We start from the raw sequence: 12,940 nt of genomic DNA, 5'->3' as shown, positions 1-12,940 counted from the left end.
CAGCTGAGTTTTAGCTTCATCTAATCCCCACTTCTGTGGTAGATATGAACACACTTCATTCTAGGAACTTGGGAAATGCCAGAGAAGAAGAGGCCTGTTGGCTTCACTGGTGTGTTTATTTCTTGGTGATACTGAATGTTTAGAGATGTGTGTGTTCCTGGAAGTTCTCACAGCAGGTAGCATTTGTAATGAGCTCCTTAAAATCTGAACATACCATGTTCTTGTTTGCCCTTACAAGTAACTAGGAAACCAGCCTCACCCCAGAGGTGTCTCTCCCCTTCAGACCTTTTTGTAGCTTTGGCATTTCCAGCTAGCTGAGATGAATTGCTATTGGTAAAAGTATCACAGAGTTCAGTTCTTTAGCTGCAGCAAGAAAGGTATAAACTGGATATTTCTGACCAGCAATATCAGTCAGAGCTGGTGCTCCTATCTGAAATAAAGCCAGCTAATGCCTCTGGGATGAATCTCAGGAGATAGGACAGAGCCTGCAGAGAGCCACACAAAACCTCCCCTCTTGGTAGTGCAGGAGCTCTGGACTGTCCTAGCGTGCAGAACAGGGAAATCAAAGCTCTTGCAAGGAAGCCCCACCTACAATACAAAATAACCCATTAGTCTCTCCACGACAAAGACTTGGGAGTTATTTTGCTGGGTAGGTGGCCATGGGAACAGTGTGGTTATCATCACACAACAGAGACGGAAACCAGAACTTTCTCCAGGAATGGGGAAGCAGCCTCCAGGGGTATCACAGGGAGCAGCACTTTCACAGCAAGAAGCCAATCTTCCTAAAACAACATCACCACTACAGAACACCACAAACATAAAAATTATCAAGGAAAAGCTAAAATCCTTCTGAGCAGGAAAGAAAATAAAGAGTAACACATACATTTGTTTTCTTGAGATAGATGTCAAAGGTTAGACAAGGTATGGAGGGACATAGCTGAGTTTAGCTGCAACCTTGCATAGACTGGAGACACAAAGCTGAAGTTCGTGGAATAAAAGTGAGATTGCTCTGTTTAATCTTTGCTTTTGGAAGAAGCTGGAGGTGAAAGCAAAACTGAGAGCTGGCAGGACCATCCTTCATGCACAACTGCAGTAACTCTTCGTTCATCTCCTCGGCCAGCCTGGCAGGGGTGGCAGCTGCCTGTATTGAGCCACATTCCAACTCTGGTCACACTGGAATGAATCCAGGGTCACGTCATTGACTTCAATGAAGTTATTCTCTATTCATGCTTGCTCGCTGAGAATCTGGCCCATTCTATCTAGGCAGCAATATCTAATAGAGAAAATACTGCCAAATTAAGGGAACAAGAAGAACTAAACTATGTGACATGAAGAGGAAACATTTTATATTATGAGGATTATTGAGGCTCTTTAGTTTAAGGACTTTATCAGCATTTTAAGGACAGTTCTATATATAGAAATGCATTTCTATATATGCCTAGATTTTCTTTTCAGCCTCATTTACTGCTTAGAAAGTGAAAAGAAAATGTATTGATTTTAACATTATTGAAATAAAAATGCTGCAGTTTGTTCAACACAGAACACTAATTCATTATACATCTATGAGCAGGACTCTTCCATTCAGGATTTCCTTCACATCAATTAAGAAGGCCTTTCTGACCAAAGTATGTTGAGTTTCATTATTTTCTCTGTGGGACCACTTTTCTGTTCATGCCAAATTCAGTTTTGGGAAAAACGCTGTGTTTTGGTTTGCTGGGTAAACCCAGGTTGTTCCTGCTGTAGTGACCAACAAAAGATAGAGAAAAGGAATCAAGGTAAGGGAAATTTATCATCACTGTATTATTTCCAATAAGTTCTGATTAATTCGTGGCAGGCCTTGATGATACAGTATATCTGACTTTAGAGAAGCCAGTGGTGTAACAAAAAACTGCAACAAATTATATAAGAGTAGCAAAAAGTTATAGGTTTGCTCCAGCAGTTCATTTGTTAAAGAAATACTGACATTTACTTTTTAGCAGGCAATGGACAGAATTACCTCACTGCCTGTTGTACTAAGTTGGTATCATCCCATGTTATGTGCTCTGACTAATGCAGCAGAAATGCACTTGTATGCCCACACCTCATCTGGATGCTGTTTGTGTTGCTGCATGATCTGGAGGCACCCAGAAGGAGAATGAGTGGTGATGGATCCACCAGGGATGGGGTTTCTGCTATACCTACTGAGCAGTAACATGCCACTTACCCACAATTTTCACTTAACCTTTGGATTTCATCTGGACTCACCAGAATATAAATTTATAAACTGATGCAACACCCTGGCCAAGATAGAGAGACATGAAGAAGAGAAGAGAAACATGCCTACTTACTAGGTAAAATGTATGTTAAATTGAGAAAGGTGTTGTTGGATTGTTTTGGGTAGCTAGAAAGAACTGCGGACCAATCCAGACAGGAGGACCAATCCAGACAGGATTTAAGACCACTTTTTTTTTTTTTTTTTTTTTTGGCGTATCTCAGCTTGCACTAACATCGAAGTGAATCAAGAAAAGTTGTAGCATATAGCTCTTTTCACACAAGATTGTATATAAAATAATGCCCTAGGATGACAGGGGTCCTGTTAGACCATCCTGGACAGTTCCCATAAGGAAGTGAAAATATCACAAGCCTGGAGTGGCAAACTGCCTGCTCAGGTTTGGACTCCTGGTCTGGGTGTCAACCCCTAGAGCTCTCCCACAGAAATTCATTTCATTATTCCTATGCAAGAAAGAGCAGGTTATTAATATTTCAGCTACAGAAATGATCCTCCAGTGCTAGTGCAATGTATCTGTTAGAATTAGTTCTGTAAATCTGCATCATAATGGACAATATTCTCTTAAACTAATTTCCTGCAATCATCATTAATTGGCCAGCTTTCTAACACCTGGTACCAACAGATTTTCCTCCAGCAAGTGGAGTGCCACACAATGGTAACAGCAGGTTTTCACCTAATCCCTCTCCATACACAAGCAAACATCAAATGTGCCTGTAACAAAGACAGACAGACCAGTGTGACATTTGCTGATAACTCCCAGGAGATTTCCCCTCAGTACAACTAGTCCTGCTCAAACAGATTTTCCAGTGGAAAAGATGATTTGAAATAGTTTCAAACTAGACTAATTGCACTCACTTGAAAAGGACATCCTTCTCTTCCTCAGTGTGCACATATATTAGTCCAGCTGTAAGTGCAGCTAACACTTTGCAAAGTTTTCCAAAGCAATAATTATTTCATCTTAGGAGAATTCACAACAGCTTGCTTGATAATGAAGTTATGCAGATATATATATTTCATGCAAAGTTGCACACACACACACACATACATGCACCCGCAAAATAAAATTTAAAAAATTTTAAAAAGTAGGCATTTAAAACTGCTTTTAAATTCCACTCACAGTTTCAAAGTTCAAGCGTAAAACTTCTTGCCTTGCATCTGTAGCTCCAAGCTGTCTGTAAAGATAACACAGTCCATCAGATATCCTGGTTTTGTTTCCTTGCATAAAAATATCATTTGTGACAGGCACAGGAGCTGACTTCAAGGACCAGCCCCTTCAGCGGAGCACACCAATCGGGAGGCCCGGGAGCACATGTGGAATATGTGGAATGCTGCTTGCCTGCACGCCGCTCACGGCCACGGGCAGCATCTGCTCTGCGGGACACGGAGAGCTGCCAGACGAGCTCGGGTGTCACGGGAACACCGCGCTGGAGGTGCCACGGTCCCCGGCCGTGCCTGGGTGTCCCAGCCCAGCCCAGCCCAGCCCAGCCCAGCCGCTTCACGGAGCACCTCAGTGCCGCTGCTCCTGCTACACCAGCCGTGGGGACACCTGAGCCTGAGGGCAGGCGTTGTGCCTTGCCCCTTCCGACGTTATTCTTTAATGGTTTAATAAAAATAATCTCCCTTGTCATTATATTTAATGCCTCTTCACTTTTTGTCTTAGCTGCTATTCTAACCCCATTTAGAATTTTATATTCCAAACCATGCCTGTGGAAAAGTCCTGGGCATTGATATGATCCCTCCTCATATCAGGGGGGCCGGCAGTGCTCCTCACCCTTTGGGTCAGCCTCACCTGGGATTTCCTCCCTTTCCTGAGGCCGCAGGGCTGTCTGCCCTCAGGCTCCCGCTCCTCCTGCCTCTGCCACAGCCGCCAGGTTTGTTCCGTGCCAGCTCCCCAGAGGCAGCTCTGCTCTGTGCCTGTCAGCCACAGAGGTCATTTTCTTCTTGCATCTCTGGTGACACTCTGAGCACACAGCTCAGAAATGGTATTTAGGGACACAGACCCCCGCTTCCCTGCTCCCTGCGTGCTCAGCCTTCGCCCGGTGCGGGCTGGGAGGAAGGAGTGCGTGTCTGCTAACGCCTCCAAGCCAAAACTCAGACCATACACAGGTGAGCGTCATGAACTAACATCTGTAGGTCTGTTTTCACTCCTGGAAGGGCAAGTCACAACATGCTGGGAAGGGAAACCAGCAAACACACAGTGCAAAAGCCGTGCCTTTTCCAGCTGGAATAAGAGACCTGAAGGCCTTCCCTCCTCACACCTCTCATAACCTCAGTGCTGGCTTTATTAACTAGGGGTAGCAGCTTTACTTGATCAGATAACCTGACTTTTGCATTCAGGGTGCAGGTTAGAGAGGACTGGCTGTCATAAATGCTGCTGTCTCTAGTCTGAGTAACTCGGTGGTTTCATTACATTATTTTTCCTTCTAATTTCTAGTTTAGTAGATTAGTAATTCACTAAAGGGTCATTTTACAATGTTTTCCGATGGTGGATTAACCAAGCTGGTTAAAACCTAGACAAAGCTCCATTTTCCACCACTTGTTTCTCAGAGGAAAAATTCCCACCGAATGTCACTGAGACAGGACGGACTTTGGCCAGTGAAATGAGTTCCCGCCGGATTCAGGGTGGAATTTCCCATTTCCAGAGGCTAAGGCCAGCACATCCCGAGCAGGAAATAACTCCGTTAGCAAGAGCCAAGAGCCTCGGTGGAAGGGCTTTCTTTCATCGGCCGCCGGTGGGGCGGGGAGGAGCCAGGAGGGACCGTCTCTGGCATGCCGTAGGTCTTTTGCAAATCCGCAGCAAGGAGCGAACTCGTTCCCAGTTCCCAGCCGGGAACATTTTGTTCAGAGGTTTCCGAGCTGGGAGCAGCTGGGGCAAGGCTGGCCGGAGATTTTCCTGCCTGATTCCGATCCCGGTTCCGCACCCAGGGGTGGTTCCTCAGAGGGGTAGAGCTGGGTCAGCCTGCCTGGCTCTCCCTGGTGCTGGGACAAACCTTCCCCCTCTTTTGCTGCTGAAGAAGATGCACTGTCTGGCAGCACTTCGGAGGGGGAGGTGGAGGAAAAAATGTTGAGCCTTGTAAAACGGGTATTTCCACTGTGTCTGAGACCTTGCTGGGGTGATGCACGGGAACCTGAGCAGAAACCTTCCTGTACAGCCAGGGCAGAGACCTGTTCAGAGGCTCACTGACTTCCCACAAGCTTTCAAAGGGTCTTTCTCCACTTTTCATTTTTTGGTCCTGCACGAGGTCAAACCTCCAAAGGGGAGTTTTGCCATATCCAGACCCATGCCCACGTGGCAGTGACAAGTGGGACGGTGAATCTGCACTGGCACACGGGAGAGCTGCCTGAGCCCACTCTCCCTGTGGGTGCCTGCTGTGGCTGCACAGGGGGTGGCACAGGTGGCCCAAATTCGCATTGGGCCTGGCAAACTCAGCTTGATAGATGGTGTTTAATGTGCAGCCAAACCAGATTTTGAAAGCTAAGCATGTACACATATAAATGGCTGAGATTTAACAAGTCACCTTACCACAGCAGTGGGATATGGACAGTCCTGACGTCTCTTTCAGCCTATTTACTTATCAACACTTTCTTCCCTGTGGGATAGGTGTGCCATCTATTAATTCCCAGTAAAATTGCATCTCACTGAACTGTCCTTTTCCTTTACTCCCAGCATGTATATTTTTTCCTCTCCTTTTAGTCCTGATTATGTCTGACTGTGTCCTACCAAATTTCTATCCTTGGTATTTACAGCTTGCAAATATTAATTGGTTTATTACATTGCTTCTAAACCACCACTTCATCAAGGTCCATGTATATTTTTCCTCATGAATCAGTTCCTCCAGAGCCCCTATTTTTTGCTGCTCTTTCCTGTAGAGTTTGCAAACTTTGTTTGGTTTTAAAAGACAGCACAGAGAAATTTAAATCTCTTTTCTTTAAAGAAGGGCAATAGCTGGATGAAATTAAATATATATTAAGGAGAGTTTCAGGCAAACTTGTGTTTGAGATGGCCAGTTCTAAACTTCATACTTGTGCCCCCTTATTTGCCACATTTATTTGGATCACTAGTATTTTATGCTGCAAACCTTCACACCCCTTTTGTAAAACAAAAATACAAAATTCACTGCCCTGGGTGAATTCATTGACTCGCATGAAGCCCCCTGGACAGGCAGGTACATGTGTGGGCAAACAGCTGTGTGATTGCAGTCTCAGGATGAGACCTTCAGTGGTCCCTAGGAATCCCACCTGCAGCATTGGCAGAAAGGTGGGGTTTTCTGCAGCCAAAATGCCCAACCCAGGAGGAGCTTCAGCCCTGCCTGGGATACCAGTCACAGGTGGCTGCTGGGTCAGTGGTCACTGAGAAGGTCACGTTGGTACCTGTCTCTGTATCTCCCCTGCATTACCCCAAGGCCAAAGTGCAAACAGGCATCTGAGGAAAGAGAAATCTGTTGCAACACGGTGTGAGTACAAGAAGTCTCTCCAACCTTTGCCACCAGACGCTGCGTGGATGCCTTTGGCACAAATTGTACTTTACTCTGCTGAGGATCCCACTGGAATCTCACTATGCTTACTAAGACTTAGTGAGAGCTGAAGAAGAAAAAACATAATCTCCAGGGAGTTAAAGTAAGGTTTGATTATTCATGGAAGCAGCAGGGGAATGGTGAAATTCTCCTGGATTTGTTGTGAACCTCTGGCATTGCACCAGACTGCTGTTTTCCAACCACTCTCTTTTTTTGGATGGTCTTAAATCCAGACTGTAACTGTAGATTAGTGAAATTCTGCATAGATGATGAAGAATCTGAGGACAATTCAGGGCTGCCCTCCATCTGGTGTATTTTGAGTACTTCAAGGAATTTTGAATCCTTACAGATCCTGGAAAAAAAGTTAAATCATGCACCTTCTGTATAACTCTCTCCACCAGGGGCTATTCCCTGTGGACTCTGTCTGCAATGCAGCAACCAGAGAGAACAAGGTCTGTAATTCTAGTTCAGGTACATTTGGGCTTATTTTTATTCACACAAGCTACAGCAAGCTGTAGCAGGGCTACAGATGCCACTTCAGCTGAAGTTTTTCCATTAAGGCTGATTTACTACCCAAAAGCAAACAAAAGCAATGTAAAAACCAACAAGATAAAGGCAACTAAATAACTGTTTAACAATGATATCTACTTGTCTTTGCAATAGTTTTCATGGTCTTGTGGTTTAGGCCTGTTTTATGGTCCTTTTAATTTCATGAAATGTGTGGCATGTCAGTATTTTTTCCAGCTCTCAAAATAACTGATAAGCAATGTTTTATCAAAAATCTCACAGCAAGGATTTTTAAATAACACCTGAATTGTATTCAATCCTATCATGTTTCCCTAGAATGATTTCTTAAGAGTGTGAAAATGAGGAAAAACAAATTCCTATCTAAAATTCTTCGTAACTTACACCAAGAAAAGGGAAGAACGCCTTCCAGCTGGTCTGATTAACAGCTAATATGTCATATAATGATATCAACATAACAAATATGTTTCATTTTCCCTAGATAATTTTAGTTAGCAGCTAACCCAGGTCAGAAATTAATTTTAAAAAATAAATGTAATTAACTGCTGAACTGCATTTCCCTCCCAGAAAGTAAGGTCAAAGTTCTGGTTGAAAAGACATTTTTTCCAGTAAAGTTAGCAGTTTTCTGCTGCATAAAACCAGCACTTTGATGATGAATCCAAATATTCTAGACTGAACTTCTGAGGGAAACTGTTTCTATGAATCAGCTACACCAGCTCCCTTCAACAATAGAGCACTTGTGACTGTGATAGCACCGTCCACTTTTCATTAATATGCAGCTATCAGTGTGGTGAGTCACACTATAAAGCATTTAACAACTGTCTCATAAATACCATACACCATCTGGTAACTGAATCAAAAGGCTACATGCCAGTTTTACTTTGGGATAGAAAGGTCTGGTTTAAATTTACACCCATAGACTCAGGGTGAACAGATATTACAAAAAATTAGCATAGAAAGATGTCATCCCAACCAATCCCCCAAAAGTATAGCTGAGAATGAAAAAAAAAAATTATTCAGTGGGATATTTTGACATTATCCTGTTTGTTCTCATTGCAAGTCAGAATTACAGGACTTGAAATTTTCATTATTCATGTCAAAAGACACCAATCTTTTTTTTTAATATTCTTAGGGAAGATGTCTGTGTTAAGTTTCTTACTAAATTATATTGAAATGAAATGTTCTGACATGCCCAAAAAACAAAAAAAGGTTTCTTCTGGATTTGCTGGAGTGACATAAAATACTTTGCTTCATAGCAATTTAGTTTGAGACTTCCACTTAGTGACAACATCACCTCATCTCGCAGGAATGCTGGCTCCTGCCACCATCCCATCACTCAGGCTGGACACTGATTAGGTCACACAAGAAGGCCTGGAAGTCCCCTGATGCAGCTCACTCAGTGACAAAGCACGGGAGACTTAACAAGAGGAAGCTTTGAACATTATCACTGCATTGGCAAGCACTGCACAGCTGGAATTCAATTTCTATAAAACTCAGATAACTCAGACTGCTGAGGTTTATTGTCCTGACATAGAAGTTAAGGGCATCTTGGTCAGAAAGGCTTCGAATGCTTATAAGATGTATTAATTAGTCTAATGAAATGTACTTGTCAGAACACACTTCTGCTCTGTTACCCATACATTTTTCAGTTTCCATTTCTCAGAAATAAACCAATTATTATCTAACCCCTTTCACTGAAGCTGCCTCCAGTCAATTATAGAGTGTGAACTTTAACTGGCTGCACTCCAGAGGTTATAGTGGGAGGGAAGGAACTGTGGAGGTGATGGAGGGACTGAACGTGACTCAAATATCCCATGGAGAGCTGGAGGTGAAGATGTATTATAGTGTGTGGGCCCAAAGGAGCGGATATGCAAGAGGTAAGCAGGAACAAATCAATATGTAGAGTATAAAAATAAAATCCTACCAAATGATGTATATCTCCTTTTCTCAAGTGAATGTTAGAGAAAAAAAAAAAAAAGATTCAGAGGTTTTCCTGGGCACAGTTTCAGAACAAGACACACAAACTCCAAGGGGAGGAAAATCACCTATGTGCTATGTGCAACTTACTGTCCTGCTCTGGGGTAACTGTGCCCCTCAAAGACCAAGTGTTGCCTTCTACATGCAAGCAGAAAACTACCTTCTAAATGTCTCTGTTCCTCCATCCCCACCCTGTCAGCTGGCTACAGCACTGTCCCATTTCTGAGCACCACCAGCTTCACAAGGTACTTCACAGACATGTCCAAAAGCCTTCCACACTGCCCACACAGAAATGTTGGCCCTCAGAGGCTGGCACCATCAGCTTTGATCAATCTTGCAAAGCACTTTGCAAAAGTTTTAAAAAGGAATACTGAAGTATTGAAAATTCTCAATGAACCCTGCAGAGAAATACAAAATTGAAACAACTTCCCTCCAATTGTGACCAATGCGCCATTGCTGGTGATATGATCTTTCTGCAATTATAAAACTGCAGGCAGCAACACTCTTGTGTGTTTATTTCCTGCACTGTTTTTGATGGTTGTGCCTTTCTGGTTCACTAAAGCAGCTATCTACATTCTGACTTATTTGAGACTGGTGGCTATAGCAGTAAGAATTCATACAATGTCTAAGAGATCACCATGTGCAACTGTGAATAAGAAGGACAGCCCTTTCATTCTCAAATAATTTTTGCAGAGGGTAAAGCTCTCAGAAATGGAAGTGGGAGAAGATTCAGAAGAGAAAGATACCCTGTTTCTTCCCAGTCTAATCACAATAGTTATATTGAAAGCAGAGGTGAGAGAAAGTGACTGGCATGAGATCTATCAAAACAGGGCCCCAACCTGTGTGGGGTACATATTTCAGCACCTCTGGAGGGCTCATACCATTATTCTTTATATGCTATGATATACTATTATTCATTATCCTATTTAATGTAGTGTTCCTGCTTTTTAGGGCACCAGCTTATTTATCTAGCATAAACATTCTGGAAATGAATTGTATTTAAAGAAATCACTTGAACCAATTTGGTTTATGAAGTTGTGTTTCCATTAATCTCCTCCTTGATCATCTCTGTCTTAAAGCAAATGATTCACAGCAAGTGAGAGTTCCCTGTCATGCCTCCATACACAGTTCCAGCACAACTGAACAGCTCTGACCCTTCAAACTCCCACCTAAACTTTCCCAGGGACAGACTTTTGCCTTGGTGCTCAGGTTTCTTGAACTCACAGAGCAAGAGTAGAGCTGTGGTCTGGAGTTTCATCACTGAGTCCTGGGCTGCAGCCTGTGTGCTCCCTGAGAAGAAAAGCCCCCAGCCACATGTCTTTGGTCTTAGAGCTGAACTTCTAATGCTGTCAGAATCAAAAAGAATTCAGAATTCTCAAATCCGTCTGTAACATTAAGAACTTCTTGCTCTACGAGTATATTAAAAACACTGAATATGCCAGATCAGGCTCAGTTTCAACACCAGTGTGCATATTGTGAGAAACACGTGACCTTGCCATGCTCTGGGCAGAGCTGAACTATTTCTGCCTTTGATCCAAGCAATAGAAGGGAAAGTGGATGCCTTAGGAGCATGCCAGCCATAGGTTCATGCATTATGCTTGCCAAGATTGTATAGCTTTCTGCTTTTGGCACCAAACTGTGGCACGCTTTTCTCCTTTTGGCAAGTGGATGCATCTTGCCAATGGCACATTTCAGGCTTGTGTGTGCTTGCAATGTGCATGGAAAATGTGCTGTCCTAACACCCCACATGACTCCAGCAGGAATAATAATCCTAATTCTTTTTTCCAGATATAATTCTCAGGACCATATCATAAGCTCACAGAAACATTGGTTGCAAGGGACCTCTGGGGTTCACCCTGCAGCTCTATTGCCAGCACTTGGTCAGGTCGGCCATGCTTTTTCTCACTGAGCTTTCAGGACTCGTTCCAAGGATAAAGATTCCACCACTACTCTCTTTAGGCTCTCAAAATGTTTCCTAAACTCTATCCTGAACCTCTCAGAACAGTCTGTGGCCATTGCCTCTTCTGCAACTGGGCATCTTCCACTTCCAAGAAATCCTTGATTCTGTAGTCTTTGTAATACCCATTGGCATAGCTGTGGGCTGCTATTTCATTACCTCCTGGGGTCCTTTTCACCTTAGACACCTCAGCATCTCCTTCACCTAATGGGCTTTAGGCCCAAAGCTGGACACTGTTCCAGATGGGCCAATGTCAGGCAGAGGGGATAGTAACAGTCCTTGCTATGCTGGCTTTGGTCCCTGCAATGGAGCTGAAGAAGCAGTTTTCTTCCTCTGGGACGGAATCTCAGGCTGGATCACATTTAACCTGGCACCTGGGTCCTTAAGTTCTTTCCAGTGGGGCCACCTTGACTCAGGCAGTTTCAACTCCGTTCTGGTGCAGGGGTTATTCTGCCACACATGCAGGGATTTGCCCTTTTCCTTGCTGAAGGGAACATGTATGACCTCTCAAGGCTCTCCAAGATCATGTTGAACTGAAGCACAGGAGTTGAGCACCAGCTGTTTTGCTTCACCTCCAACTAGTGTATTGTGAAGTTTTCTGTTAGTCATTTAAGAGACAATTTTCAGTATTTAACCTGTAAGGCTAACCACAGACCTCAGCTAGAATTATGGAGGCTTCGTGCCTCTGTAAGAGTGGCAAAACTGAGGTATTTTATCTTAGAAACATAAAATAGTTCAAGTTGGAAGGGACCTTTAAAAATACTGCAATGAGCAGGGACATCTTCAACTCGATCAGGCTGCTCAGAGCTTGATCCAGCCTGGCCTTGAATATTTCAGGAATCCAAAGGATTTGCATTCAAGAAGAGAAACAGAAGAAAGTACATAGAGAAGAAAATACATGAGGTAGGTTTTGTGGGTATCGCACATTCAGCAACAGTCAAGGTCCTAGAATCATAGAATTGTAGAATCATAGAATCACAGAATCATAGAATCACAGGATCATAGAATGGCTTGAGTTGGAAAGGGCCTTAAAGATCATATAGTTCCCCCCTCGCTGCCATAGGCAGAGTCACTAGACCACGTTGCTCAAAGTCCCTTCCAACATGGCCTTGAACACTCCATCCACAACTTCTCTGGGCAACCTGTTCTAGTGCCTCACCACCCTCATAATAAAGAATTTATTCCTATCATATAATCTAAACTTACTCTCTTTCAGTTTGAAGCCATTCTGCATCATCCTGTAAGAAATTTCTCTCCATTTTTCTTGTAAGCTCTCTTCAGATGCTGGAAAATCACAATTAAATCACTCCAAAGCCTTCTCTTTTCCAGGCTGAACAATCCCAATTCTCTCCCAATAGGAGAGGTACTCCACTTCTCTAATTATCTTGGTGGCCTCCTCTGGACTTGCTTCAGCAGGTCAATTCTTCTAGAGCTGGATGCAGAACTGCAAAGTGGGGTAGAGGGGCAGAATCCCCTCCCTCGCCCTGCTGGCCACACTTCTTTTGGTGCACCCCGGGACATGGTTGGCACTCTGGGATGGATGCAATCTCACACTTCGCTGGCTCACATCCAGCCCCTCACTCCCCAGCACCCCCAAGTCCTTCTTGGCAGGGCTGCTCTGCATCTGTTCATCCCCCAGCCTGTGTTGGTACCAGAGGTTGCCCCAGCCCAGGTGCAGCGCCTTGTACTTGGTCTTGT

At 43.7% G+C, this 12,940-nt stretch overlaps 1 protein-coding gene across 1 annotated transcript in view; it reads right to left on the bottom strand.

The window, feature by feature from the left end:
* The window catches only part of STARD13 (StAR related lipid transfer domain containing 13), a 286,631-nt gene extending 283,149 nt beyond the window's left edge, over nucleotides 1-3,482 (bottom strand). Inside the window, exon 1 of the mRNA XM_030964151.1 lies at nucleotides 3,387-3,482. The gene's annotated coding sequence lies outside the window, so the exon portion shown is untranslated. The remainder of the gene's footprint in view (nucleotides 1-3,386) is intronic.
* Between the last annotated feature and the right edge of the window lie 9,458 nt (nucleotides 3,483-12,940).

Source organism: Camarhynchus parvulus, chromosome 1, assembly GCF_901933205.1.
Source record: "Camarhynchus parvulus chromosome 1, STF_HiC, whole genome shotgun sequence".
Taxonomy (NCBI): Eukaryota; Metazoa; Chordata; class Aves; order Passeriformes; family Thraupidae; genus Camarhynchus; species Camarhynchus parvulus.
Note: the sequence above shows the minus strand (reverse complement) of the source record. Positions and strands in the feature narration are given on the sequence as shown.